We start from the raw sequence: 12326 nt of genomic DNA on the forward strand, positions 1-12326 counted from the left end.
CTGCCCTAATACCAAATGATATGATCTAAGCCATGAGTGATCGAATCTAAATGCGGGAAAATAAAGATAGATGGATAGGATAACAAGGATAGAAAGATAGGCACGCAATTGATACCGAAAGGGCAATTGAAGGATGTATCACATCCTAAAACCTCCCCTAATTATTATCAATGGGCACCTAACTCTTACAGTAACCGCAAAGGGGATTAGATTTGCCTTATAACCAACGTTTCTAAGAAAGGTTCAACAAATACGTTTCCAAGAACTCTAACTCCCATGGAGTTCTCATGAATACATCATGTCAAAATTATCATAAAAAAACCAGCTAATGAAATGTCTAAGACACCTATTTATATTAGTTTCCTTTGCAAGACTAGCTTATTACAAAAATAGCCCAAAAGTGGTTATTTCGGAGATAACCCACGAGGGCTCTTTATTCCTCGTGCCATGGCTTTCCTCGGCTCCAAGTCATCTTACTAACATGACATTGTTTGCTTTGAGGCTTGAAGTAGATCCTCCAAGCGCATTCTTGAACTCTTTGCTTGACCACGGCTTGGGCCTCTTTGTATTGGCCTCGAATGATGTCATTAAAAGTTAGGACGGCGATTTGGCTTGTATCATTGCTTGACACAACAACAACAACAATACCTCAGTTATAAACAACTTGGGTTGGGTTGCCTAACACCCTCCCTATAATATTCTTCATAAGCAAAAAAATAATTTTATTAAACTAGCACCAAGTTTTGTACTAATTTGTTACAGTTGATGGAATTCAGGTCTTTTGAGAATTCTTGAATGATCATGAAACAATCCAAATCCTATCTAGCCTCTCTCCTATGCCAAATACTTGTTCTACAAGCATTTAAATTTAACAAATGAAAAAGAACTTCCCATCTTCGAAACACCTATGGTTTCTTTCAAACAAAACTTGTCCAAAATATACATAATGGTATAATTCTCCATATGTTCTTTTTTTCTTTTTTGATCTTCAGTCCTATGAGTTGATAACTGCATCTTCGAAAATTCCCGGCTTCATCTATATTGCTCCAAATATACTAACAAACATGCACCAGATTAACTAATTCTGCGCTTTCTTCACAAAATAGGACAAATTAGCTTACTGCATTCCCCTTTTGTAGATTATCATGTGTCAAGAAAGCTTCATCTATCCAAAGGCAACCACTTTTTAGGAGGTCTGCATCAACAATAACATACCCAATGTAGTCCTACAAAGTGGAGTCTTGAGAGGGTAGATAATACACAGACCTTATCCCTAATTCAGGAGGCTTGCATCTCCAATGTTATTATCATAGACAATTGGATACCTCTCCTTCAAAGATTTCATCTATTTTGATGGCCCTGAGAAAATAAGATTATCGTGTACCACTTATTCTCATGTCGGCAAATACACTGATTAGCTTAACCACATCTCCAAATTCCAGATCCTGAAAGCTCCTCCATGGAGTGCATATTTCAGCTGTATCCAGCAAAGCAGCCTGGGTGCCTTCTTTATAATTCACCAGCTCATATAGATCTGGATAGCTCCTTAAGGGTCTATTCTCTATCCTTTTATCCTGACATGGTCTTGTTTTCAACCCATTACCAATGTCTTTAAAGTTTTCCCATTGATTATTAATCTATTTCCATACCGCCAACCCACTCGACTGGATGCGTTCTTTTATATGCACCAATAATTTTTCATTCAATTCTGTGTGTGGCTACTACTGCTAAGTCAACAATAACAATGCTTTTGTCCCTAATAAGTTGAGGTCGGCTATATGATCCTCACTATTTTATTTAAGATCAACTTGTGCCATCATTATTCCATGCTTAACACAATCAGGAAAGTTTGTCATAGTCCTGACCAAAACACTTTTTCAGATCTTTCATGAGATGATAGCACTTTATCTCATATATAATATGGAATAAAAGGTAAATAATCATTAAATCAGCTGAAGATATCTTTTAACGAAATAACTTGAATATAATCACTCCCCAAGTGATAAACACATAAAACAAGGTGGCATTGATGCAAAATTAATGACAGTCAATATGGATAAGAGAAAAAACAATTGAAGCACAGACTAAAAATTCCTATGAGATAATATAAAATTTTCTATAAGAAACAAACCGCATGCTTTACTCTAATCCAAACCTCATGCTTTACTCTAATCCAAATGTTCTTCATCAACAAGCACTTGAATTACCTCAATAGTGAAAATTGATGAATGTGCATCGTTTATTTGAAAAGCAACCTAAAAAGAAAAAATCTAAAGAGTAAATTAGAAAATGCAGTCATGAGTGTTTATGGCTGTAAAAAATGTTTACTTTTTCCTTTTCCTTTTGAGATCCTATATTTTTGAGAGATTGTATGTTGATGTGTAACTATGGAAAAAGATACAATCTATCCAAACATTATATTCATCAAAACAATACCACATATACAATACAACACAATATAAGATATGTATCAACTAGGGATGACAATGGTGCGGTGCAGATTTTTACTAAATTCGCAAGTTTTAAAACCGCACCGCACCGCACCGCATGACACTTAAACCCGCATAAATCCGCCCCACATTCATACCCGCGGATAACCGCACCGCCCCATGTTTTTATTTTTTCCCTTTTTTTTGAAAAATTTGTAACTCTATTGAAAATCATAATATTTTCAAATCTACAACTAGAAAATAATAACTAATTTCTATTATATCACTTTTCACTAAAAAATTGTCAAAAAGTATAACGTGTACAAGTAATGATCAAATATCATATTTTTATTCAAATGAATAGAGATGTTAAAAAAGCTACTATAAAATTATTTATTTGAAGTGTTATGCATGTAGTTTTAAGTATCATAAAATTTAAGTAAAGAACACATATAATTTTAGGTACATTCACGAGAATAATATTAATTTTTAGCTTTTTTGTTATTTTAAACCCGAAGGGGAGCCTTGGAGTAATTGGTAAAGTTGCTGCCATATGACCAGGAGGTCACGGGTTCAAGCCTTGGAAACAGCCTCTGGCAGAAATGCAAGGTAAGGCTGCGTATGATACACCCTTGTGGTGGGGCCCTTCCCCGGACACCGTGCATAGTGGTAGCTTTAGTGCACCGGGCTGCCCTTTGTTATTTTAAACTCGCATATACCCGTAACCCGCACTGCACCGCACCATTTTAACAAAAATTACTTTAATCTGTACTGCACTGCATAACTTAAAACCCGCACAGCACCCGCACCGCTCCATTGCCATTCCTAGTAACAACCGCAGCTAAACACTATATGTGAATTATTGTTTATTACTACGTGCAAGTTCCTCATGCCAAACCATCAAACAGACAAAAAAAAAAAAACAATGTAAGAATTTTGAGAAATAGTAAAATCTATTTAAATTTCAAAGACGACTTTGAACACAAAAATGGTGACAAACTTTCTTATCAACAATTTCACGAAGACCTAAACCTAAACTAAACCTAAGCTTAAATAAAGAATCTATAAATGTATAATGAATCCTACTAATTGGTAGCAAGAATCCAAAATAAATAAAAAACCAACGAATCCTAAATTAATTCAACACACCAACAAATTCTAGATGAACTCAACACACGACAAAAGACGTTTACACTTAAAAGGTATTGAATAACATCTTATATTTTAGGTAAACAATAAAATGTCTTATTATTTTCTATAAAAAGAATTATATAATAATTTAAGAAAATAGTGAAAAGATGATTTTGTCTATTGCGGAGTTAATGAAGGATAAAAATTTCAAATCAGTTTTCTAAGAGTCTCCACACTTTTAATATATTATAGATATAGATATAGATATAGATTATAGATATAGATATAGATATAGACATAAATTATAGATTATACATTATAGATATAGATTATAGATTATAGATAAATTTTTATTTCAAAAAATTTAAAGATTTTATATTTTAATTAATGATCAAAATTTAAAATTTTGACTTTGAAAATTCAAATGGTGTCATTTAAATTAGATGACGTAATTAATAGAAATAATTGATTTGATGTTTCTTTTTCACTTTTCCAAGTAATTTTTAATCATTGTTAGAACATTTTCTTCCATTATACCTTTTATATATACTAACATGCAACTTAAATAAATCTTAAAACCCCGTGAATTAAAATTATATATGACAAATAGAGCAATATACATTAGAATTCCAATAAGAATTGATTTTAGCATTACGGATTATATAATTTTTTAAAATTCTAATATGTTTCTTACATTTTTAAAACGAAGTATAAAGTGGTCACTATTCAAATATAAAATTCAATCGAGATTGGGGTCAATCTCACGAGGAATATGATCAGGACCTAGGTTAATATGATTATTTGGGCTTTTAGCCTTTTATTTCCGAAAGGGGAAAATTTTGTAACAAATAATAGTTGAAAATTGTAAGTAACCAAATAATAGAGTGTCAATTAACGTTGTTTGCAATCAGTGAGAAACTAGAATTGTGTTTCCCGTAATTTCATAACGTAGTAAGCTTGTCGTACTAGCAATCTATCATTCAAAATCGGTAAGTTAAGTTCACCTAAATGATTGGTCCCTAGATAGATGAATATCACCATATAACTTGGTCCGTCTACGGGTGTTTGCTTTATTAACCCTTATTCTTGATTATAGATTAGCTATTTTTGGACAAGGTCAAATTATTAGATGAAGGTTGATAGCCTCAAATTTTCGTTGTTAATCTCTTTCTTATTTGTCAACTCTTCGGTCTAGTAAGTAAGAATAAGGTGACTTCTAACGTTGGCCGCCATTAAAAAAGTAATCAATACGAAGAGAACAATACACCATTCAAGAATCATCAAGTAGTTTGTGTATTTTGTTAATTCGTCATTGATTCCCACAACCCAAGTTGTGGATTTAGGTACTCATGCTTGAGAATCACAATTTATAGCTATATATAAGAGAGGATGTTATACTTTTAGCAGTCCCACAAGGACATTTTTGTTATTCTAATTTGTTTGGTCAAATAAGGTTATTACACATAGCATGTGATGGTGATTTTTCTTATATATTTTTATTTTGGCCCTTCTTGTTAAGATCATTGCACTTGATTTTTACAATTGGTTTCTTCTTGCCACTTGTTAGATTATCTTTTAATTAAAATTTCCTTCAATTTAAATCAACAATAACTTTAACTCAAAAAAATTATTCAAGATAACTTAGTACAAAATTAAATTTTGTAATGATTCAACTATTACCTTATAAATTTTTCTAAAATTATATTGAATCCTCTAGAAAGATATAATACAAAAAATAACTTAAAAAATAATATCTTATATTTATTATTTTTTTTGGTGGATATGAAAAAAAGACAAAAGAATAATTAAAATGGGGTGAATAGGATATTATTTTAAGGGGCGTATAAAATATACGTAACAACTAAATCGATCAAATGGAGTAATGTATTAATGTTAGTTTAATTATCGTTTAATATTCTTATAGATCATTATTAAATTAATTTATATGACTCTAAATTAAGGTTATAATTGTTATAATATAAACTTGAAGTCATTGAAATATTTTATTTCAGATAATTCTATAAGATGAAAAAAATATGTTGCAAAACTCTTGCCACTAAAATCATGAAAAGAAACTAAAACTCAATAAATAATATTTTCTATTGTGGCCTTCTTTGAATCCTAATTATTACATATTTTAAAGCATATTATTTTATAAAATATCAATTTACATGTAGCATTTTGATATATTATAATACTCTAGCAATACTTTCGTCCTCATAATTTTTTTTTTTAAATTATTCAATTATGTGATTAAAGATTTTAATAATTATGAAAACTTATCAACAAGATATGTTAAATACACCATCCGATTACACTAATTATAAAGTAATAAATATATGATATAAATTATATTTTTAAATTTAAATTATTGTGTTTATATCTTGACTTTGAGCACGGGCCTCATGAAACTAGTATAAGTTATAGACAAACTCATAATTATGAACCTATGAGATTGAGTAGACGAAATTCGGACACTTAAATTATGAAAGAAAATTTAATAACCAAGAATCAATGTATGAATAATTCTTCAAAACCCAAGAACAAAACAATGTATGTGTTTCTAAGGCTCCAAAGAACATAATAATGCATAAAAAATAGAAAACCTAGGACAGATATTTATAGACACAAAATAAAACCTACTCTAAACATAATTAGATTGCAGGCTCGGAGTGCTTACGAGTCGTCAGACAACTCGTCAGGTGTGGTCACGGCTCGTTCCATGCACTTCGTTCGCCTGTTGTTGTGGCTCAACTCGTTGGGTTATCGTACGAGTCGTACAGTGAATCGTGACCCTAAGACTTGATTTGCACCTTTTCAGTAATTTTTGCCTATGACTAATCAAAATGACTCATCATAACTCGTGCCTTCTCATCACAATTCATAGCTTCTTTTCGTGGTAACTAACTCATATTTTTAAGCTTCTGATCTTTCTGCCAACTCCGCAAGTCGTTCAATCTATCCGTGGTCACTGGTCCAAATTTACATCTTTCAGCTTCTCTACTTCACGATCTTTCAGAACGAGTCAAGAAGACTCTGGCTTGACTTCACGACCCGTCACTTAGCAATCATATGTAGCATTTGAAGTTCCATCTTCTGGACTTTATCACTTGTCATCACAATGAATCATCGTACGTCTCATGGCTTGACGCTATGAGTCGTCCCTTGGCTCTAATAGTTACACTAGGCATTTTTCAGTCTTTTTTGTTGTTCACTTTCAAGACCTATTTTTCTGCACAAACTCACAAACCTACATCAAATCTATCAAAAAATACTTAAGAACGTACAACAATCTCATGTTCTAGGCATAGAAGGTGTCGTGAAACCACAACATCAACACCCTCAACTTAGAACATTTGATTGTCCTCAAGCGACAACATAAAACTATGCTAACACCAAACTTAAGCAAAAATAACCTATTTATTCCTATTTATGTTTTGTCAGCAATTATTCCTCCAAAGAGTGTGATTAAAGAATTGAAAAGAATCTTTGCAAAATTCTTTTGGCATCATAAAGAATTTGGAGGAAGTAAGCATTGGTCTGCTTGGGACAACATTTGTTTACCCAAAGAGGAAGGGGTATTTAGGATTTAGATTCTCTATGGACCAAGTTTCTCTGGAATAAATATTGTAAAAAACAAATTTCATCTTTGGTTTAATAGAAAGGGGGATCTCAGGTGTGGAAAGCTATGATAAATTGTAGGGAGGAGGTCGAACAGTATTTGTGGTGGGAACCAAAGAGTGGCAATTCATCTATCTGGTTTGAAAATTGGTCCAATTTGGGTCCACTATACTTGCACCAATCTGAAACTCACTCTTGTCATCCTTTGAAGGATATAAGTGAATTTATTACAGAGGAAGGATGGAACTATGGGAAAATGAAAGATATGGTCCCAGAGTATGTGATTAGTCATGTTAGAGATAATTTGGAGCCAGTTACTTATGATAATATCATGGACAAACCTTGGTGGACTAAAAGCAGTAAAGGTCACTTTACTACAAGTAGTGCTTAGGAATTGTTTAGACATAAAGCTGCAAAGAATGAAGATTTAAAGAGCCTTTGGAGCAAAGGTTTACATTTCAAATATTCATTTTTTGCTTGAAGAGTATGGTTAAGATTTATTCCTACAAATGAAATTATGAATAAATGGAATCCTGCAACATCTGCAAATTGTGGATGCTGCATTATTCCAGAAAGAGAAACAATAGAACACTTATTCTTAAGAGGTGAAATAGTTGATAAAGTGTTGACACAATATTGTGGTAGAGCTGGCATCATAGATAAAAGACTTAATTTGATGCGAAGTCTTAGACTATGGAGGAATCATGAAGGAAATAGTAGATTAAAAGTTGTATTTAAGGTGGTTCCTATATTAATGTTGTGGTTTATGTGGAAGAGAAGGAACAATGTTCTTCATGGAGGCAAGTATCAGGAAATGAAAGTGTTCTGAGAAATTGATGCTACCAAAGCTAAATATGTTTAAGTACAAATTTAATATGAAGATGATTGGAAAAATGTGGACTGAGATAATTGATGAATTGCAAAAACACAAGAGTTCTTATATTATTAGAACTATGAGGTGGATACCTCCCGACAAAAGAGTGGTTGAAAGGTAATACTGATGGGTCTTCACTGATACAAGTACGACGACGAGGATGGACGTGTGAAAGTGTAATGAACCCGAGGCTTGAAGTGTGCAAGAAAAATGCAAAAGAGGGCCTAAAACACCCACCAAAACCGAACCTACACTACACTCCATGGGCGACATTTTGAGGCTTTTCATTAAAGGGCCTTTTGGTCATTTTGTATTCTATTGTAACCTAGTATAAATAGAACATATTAGGTCATTTTTGTCTTAGACTTCGATGATATTGTAAGTTGTATAACACTTTGAAAGACAAGTCCTCTCTTCTCTTTAGGAGGCAACCCAAAACCAGGGTGATACTAGTGTAGAATCACTAGTGTTGCATTCATGGCTTGAGACGTTGGTGTTTAAAGGAGGTAAAGTCCCTCTTGTGTCAACGTAGGAGTTAGGTTAACCGTTGTGTGTAGCGTTAAGGGTTCAAGAGTATCACATGTTCTTGGGTTCTTAAGATTATACCAACCAAGGTCTAACTATCTATCCCTTTTATTTATTGTAATCTTGTAACCGTTTGTGTATCTTGTAATCTTCAACCCGTGAGTTGTTGTCTCTTGTTGTTATTGTTCTTATCATATTGTTCTCATCTTATTGTTTTTTTTGCTGTTTTGGTGTTGAAAACACACCTTTCTATCTCATCATTGTGTGTTGTAGTGAATCCGAGAGTTGGTCTCCAATAGGTCCTCGAATCTTGTGATTTGTGGACTGTTTGGAGTGTAATTTCGTGTATCCCTTGGTTTTCTTGTATCATTTGGTATCAAAACGTGGCTTGTCTTGTTCCTACAAGATCAATCTTGGGCTTGTTAGTTAAAAAAAAAAAATTGATGAAAAAAAACTGAAAATCCAGAAAAATAGCAATCTGTCCAATTTGTGTTCTTGGCCGAAAATTGTGTTCTTGTTGTGTATTGGCCAAGATTTTTACTTGTCTTTGTTGTCTCTAAGTGTTAGTATTGTTCCTCACTAACACATTGAGTCTATATCTTGGATTTGAGCTTGAAATGTTGATGTTGTTGTTGTGAACATAAGCTTGGCCGATTGTTGTTGGTGTTGTTGTGGCTCACGGTTTGGAATTGTAATGTGAATATTGTTGTTGTTCTTAGTTCGGCCGTGTGATGTTGTTATAAAATTGGTGTCCTAAGACCAATTTTGTTAAAGATACGGTAGTCTTGGCCGGGTGAGACAATATTGTTGTGGGTTTAGAGTGGGCTGTGAAAAGGGAATTGTTGGTGTTCTTGAAAATTGTTGTTGTTGTTCTTGGTGAATGATGTTGTTATTCTTGATGTTCATCACTAACTTCATACCTTTCTAGAAAAATAAAGTGCTTATTTGATCCAAAAAGATGAAGGAAAAGGTGTAGAAACTTGTTAGTCTTGAAAGACCCCCAACCACTAAAGACCTATCAATCACTTCTCAACAACTTTTCCATGATTTAAGGACCTTATCTTGAGGAGAAAAGTCAAGTCTTGCTTTTTGAATTTGAAAGAGGATTTCAAGACTTGTTTTCCCTCCTTAACCAATTCCAAATTACAATTGGATCAAGACTTGAATTGGAAAATAAAATTTGATAACAACCGCAACCAATACGTGGCCGCCACGTCACGTTTTACTGTTCACCGACAATTTTTAAGCTCAAATTTTAGATGTCTTTGTTTCTTATTTGTTGATCCTTCGTGTTGTTTAATTGATCCTAGTACTAATTAATAAACTAGTAAACTCCTACTAGATTGTCAATTAGTCCTTTGAATCCATTGTTCGTGTCTATGTTTCTTTTGTGCTTTTATCATTTTTAAAATCATTGTACTTCTTGGTTCAAGTTCGGACACTACTTTCCTTGAGTCTTCAAACAAAGAATCCATTCCGACCAAGGAGAAGGCTCACCCCTCGATTCATCACGAACTACGAGCCGACTTGCAACACATGTGAATCTAAGTGTGAGACAATTAACTGTGTGAGAGTGTGGTGAGGTTGTTTCGAACTAACTTGTGTTTTGCTTTGTAGGCTTGTTCTTTTCTTTTCTTTTCTTTTTTAAGGTACAATTACAAGGGAACCCGCGGCTTCAACCTCTCAACCCATGGACAACAATGCCACCAATGTCATTTTGGCCTACCTTGGCACTATGTCCCGAGACCTAGCTATGGCAAATGAAAGGTTGGATCGTATGGTAGGTCAAAGGGAGAAAGTGGGCTACCTGGACACACATCAAGAGGAAGGCCGTAGCTCACGTGAGTTATGAGGTAAAAACATTATCCTCTACATTCCTATAAACTTAGAATGTTGTGTTGTGGCTAGTAGGAGCCAAGTAGGTGTAGTTGCGACTTTGCCTAGGGTAGAAGTGCTCGAGTCTCCTTTTTGTGATACTCTCGGTATTGTTAGGCCACATGAGGACCAACCTCTTGTTGTAGGTACGCAAGCACTAGTTGATCCTTTAGATGACGAAATTGATTCTCCTCGTGAGAATGATTTGTGTCCATCTAGTGCTAGCACTTATAACTTAACTAAGGTTCCGTTACCAAGTGACGAGAGTATTCACACACTAGTTGACCCTTGTGAAAACCAAGGTGGGTCTACGTTGGTATATGAGTTGCCAACAACTAGTGAGGTTGTGGACAATGATCAATCAGGTGGAAATGACCTTGACGTGCTTGATTGTTTAGGAAACCCGAATTGTGATTGTCTTGGTAAAAATGGTTTTGCTTGTGATCCCTTTGCTGCCCATGATAGTTTATGTCAATGTAGGGACTACTCTCTTGAAAGAGAAAGTGTTGCATGCTTAGAAATTCCATGTACTTCTTCTTTATGTGTTTCCTATGTTAAGCCTACTAGTGTTGTTGAACTTGAAACTAGTGAGTAAATGTATAAGGAGATCATAGTTGGAGTTGAATCGTGTGACACCTTTCTTTATCCTCTTTGTGCTTATGATATTTTCCACGGGGATATAGAGGGTATGCCTAATTTTGAAGATGGCACCTTAGGGGAAAGTGAGAGTGGCCGAGGCCTAAGTCCTTGGTTACTCCATCCTTAGGGGAAATCCTAAGATCTGCACCTGGTGAGAGCTTGAGGTATCGAAAGATTGCGTATTCAAATACTGGTTCATTATAATCGAAATGGAAGCTCCGATTTTGAGTTGGTGTATCACTGCATCACGAATTTCAGAATAATTTCATTACTTTCTTTGAATTCTCTTGGATTAAGTGGTGGTATTAGTTTCAATAGAAGCTAAATCCACTGATTTAAGACAAATTAAAGAAAGAAATGAAACTTATCTGAATTATTGGAAGTATAAATCAGGCAGCATGATAATCTTCGGTACACTATTAAAATGCTTGAGTGTTGAACCAGATTTACTCCATTTCACCATTGAAGCAACTCTTGCATAGGAGGAGAAGATGAATTCATTGTTGTTAGTTTTAGGAAAGCTTGGCTTTCTATTTCCTAATAGGGTGAGGAAGAAGCTGAAGCACGACGGCGGGAACCTCATCGGCGATCTAGACGGAGAAGACGAAGGGACAACACTGACTGCTTTACTTTCTAAAATGAGTCCAAAACCTAATATTGTCTGATAATTTTATTTTTTAGATCCAGGTCAGGTCACTTTTTGGCCTAACCCATTATTTTTGTATTGAACTTATTTTGCTTTTAATAAAATGGGTTATGGCCCGATTTAAACTTAAAAAAAAAAAAAAAAAGCAAAAATAACCTAGGAAAACTACGACAGACATATGACATTCGGCAGTATCTTTCACAAATTCAATCCCCCTCCTTTCCAAATCTTTATAAAATCAGTTACAATTATTCCACACTTATCAAAAATAACACAAAAGGGACGTATGACTTCACGACATCAATAGATAATTATGCATACACAAACGACAACCATCTAACAATTATCAATTGACAGGATGACTTTAGTGCTCTCTAGGTGTTCACGGTTTCATTTTTAACCAAATCAAACCGCGATTCAAATCAAATCGATATTTGATTAGGTTTGGTTTGATTTGGTTTTGAATTTTAAAAAATCGATACTAATTTGGTTTGGTTTTACTCTAAAATAACCGATAAAATAACCAAACTGAACCAATATATATATATATATATATATATATATATATATATATATATATATATAT

General features: G+C 33.8%; 1 long non-coding RNA gene across 1 annotated transcript; it reads right to left on the reverse strand.

The window, feature by feature from the left end:
- Positions 1–6043: 6043 nt before the first annotated feature.
- LOC124896671 lies at positions 6044–12007 on the reverse strand. The gene is made up of 2 exons (XR_007053033.1): positions 8826–12007; positions 6044–6792 (listed from the first exon to the last, which is right to left on the reverse strand). It is a non-coding gene; the product is annotated as an uncharacterized LOC124896671 (long non-coding RNA).
- Positions 12008–12326: the final 319 nt, after the last annotated feature.

The sequence above is a fragment of the Capsicum annuum genome, chromosome 3, assembly GCF_002878395.1.
Source record: "Capsicum annuum cultivar UCD-10X-F1 chromosome 3, UCD10Xv1.1, whole genome shotgun sequence".
In the NCBI taxonomy this organism is placed as follows: Eukaryota; Viridiplantae; Streptophyta; class Magnoliopsida; order Solanales; family Solanaceae; genus Capsicum; species Capsicum annuum.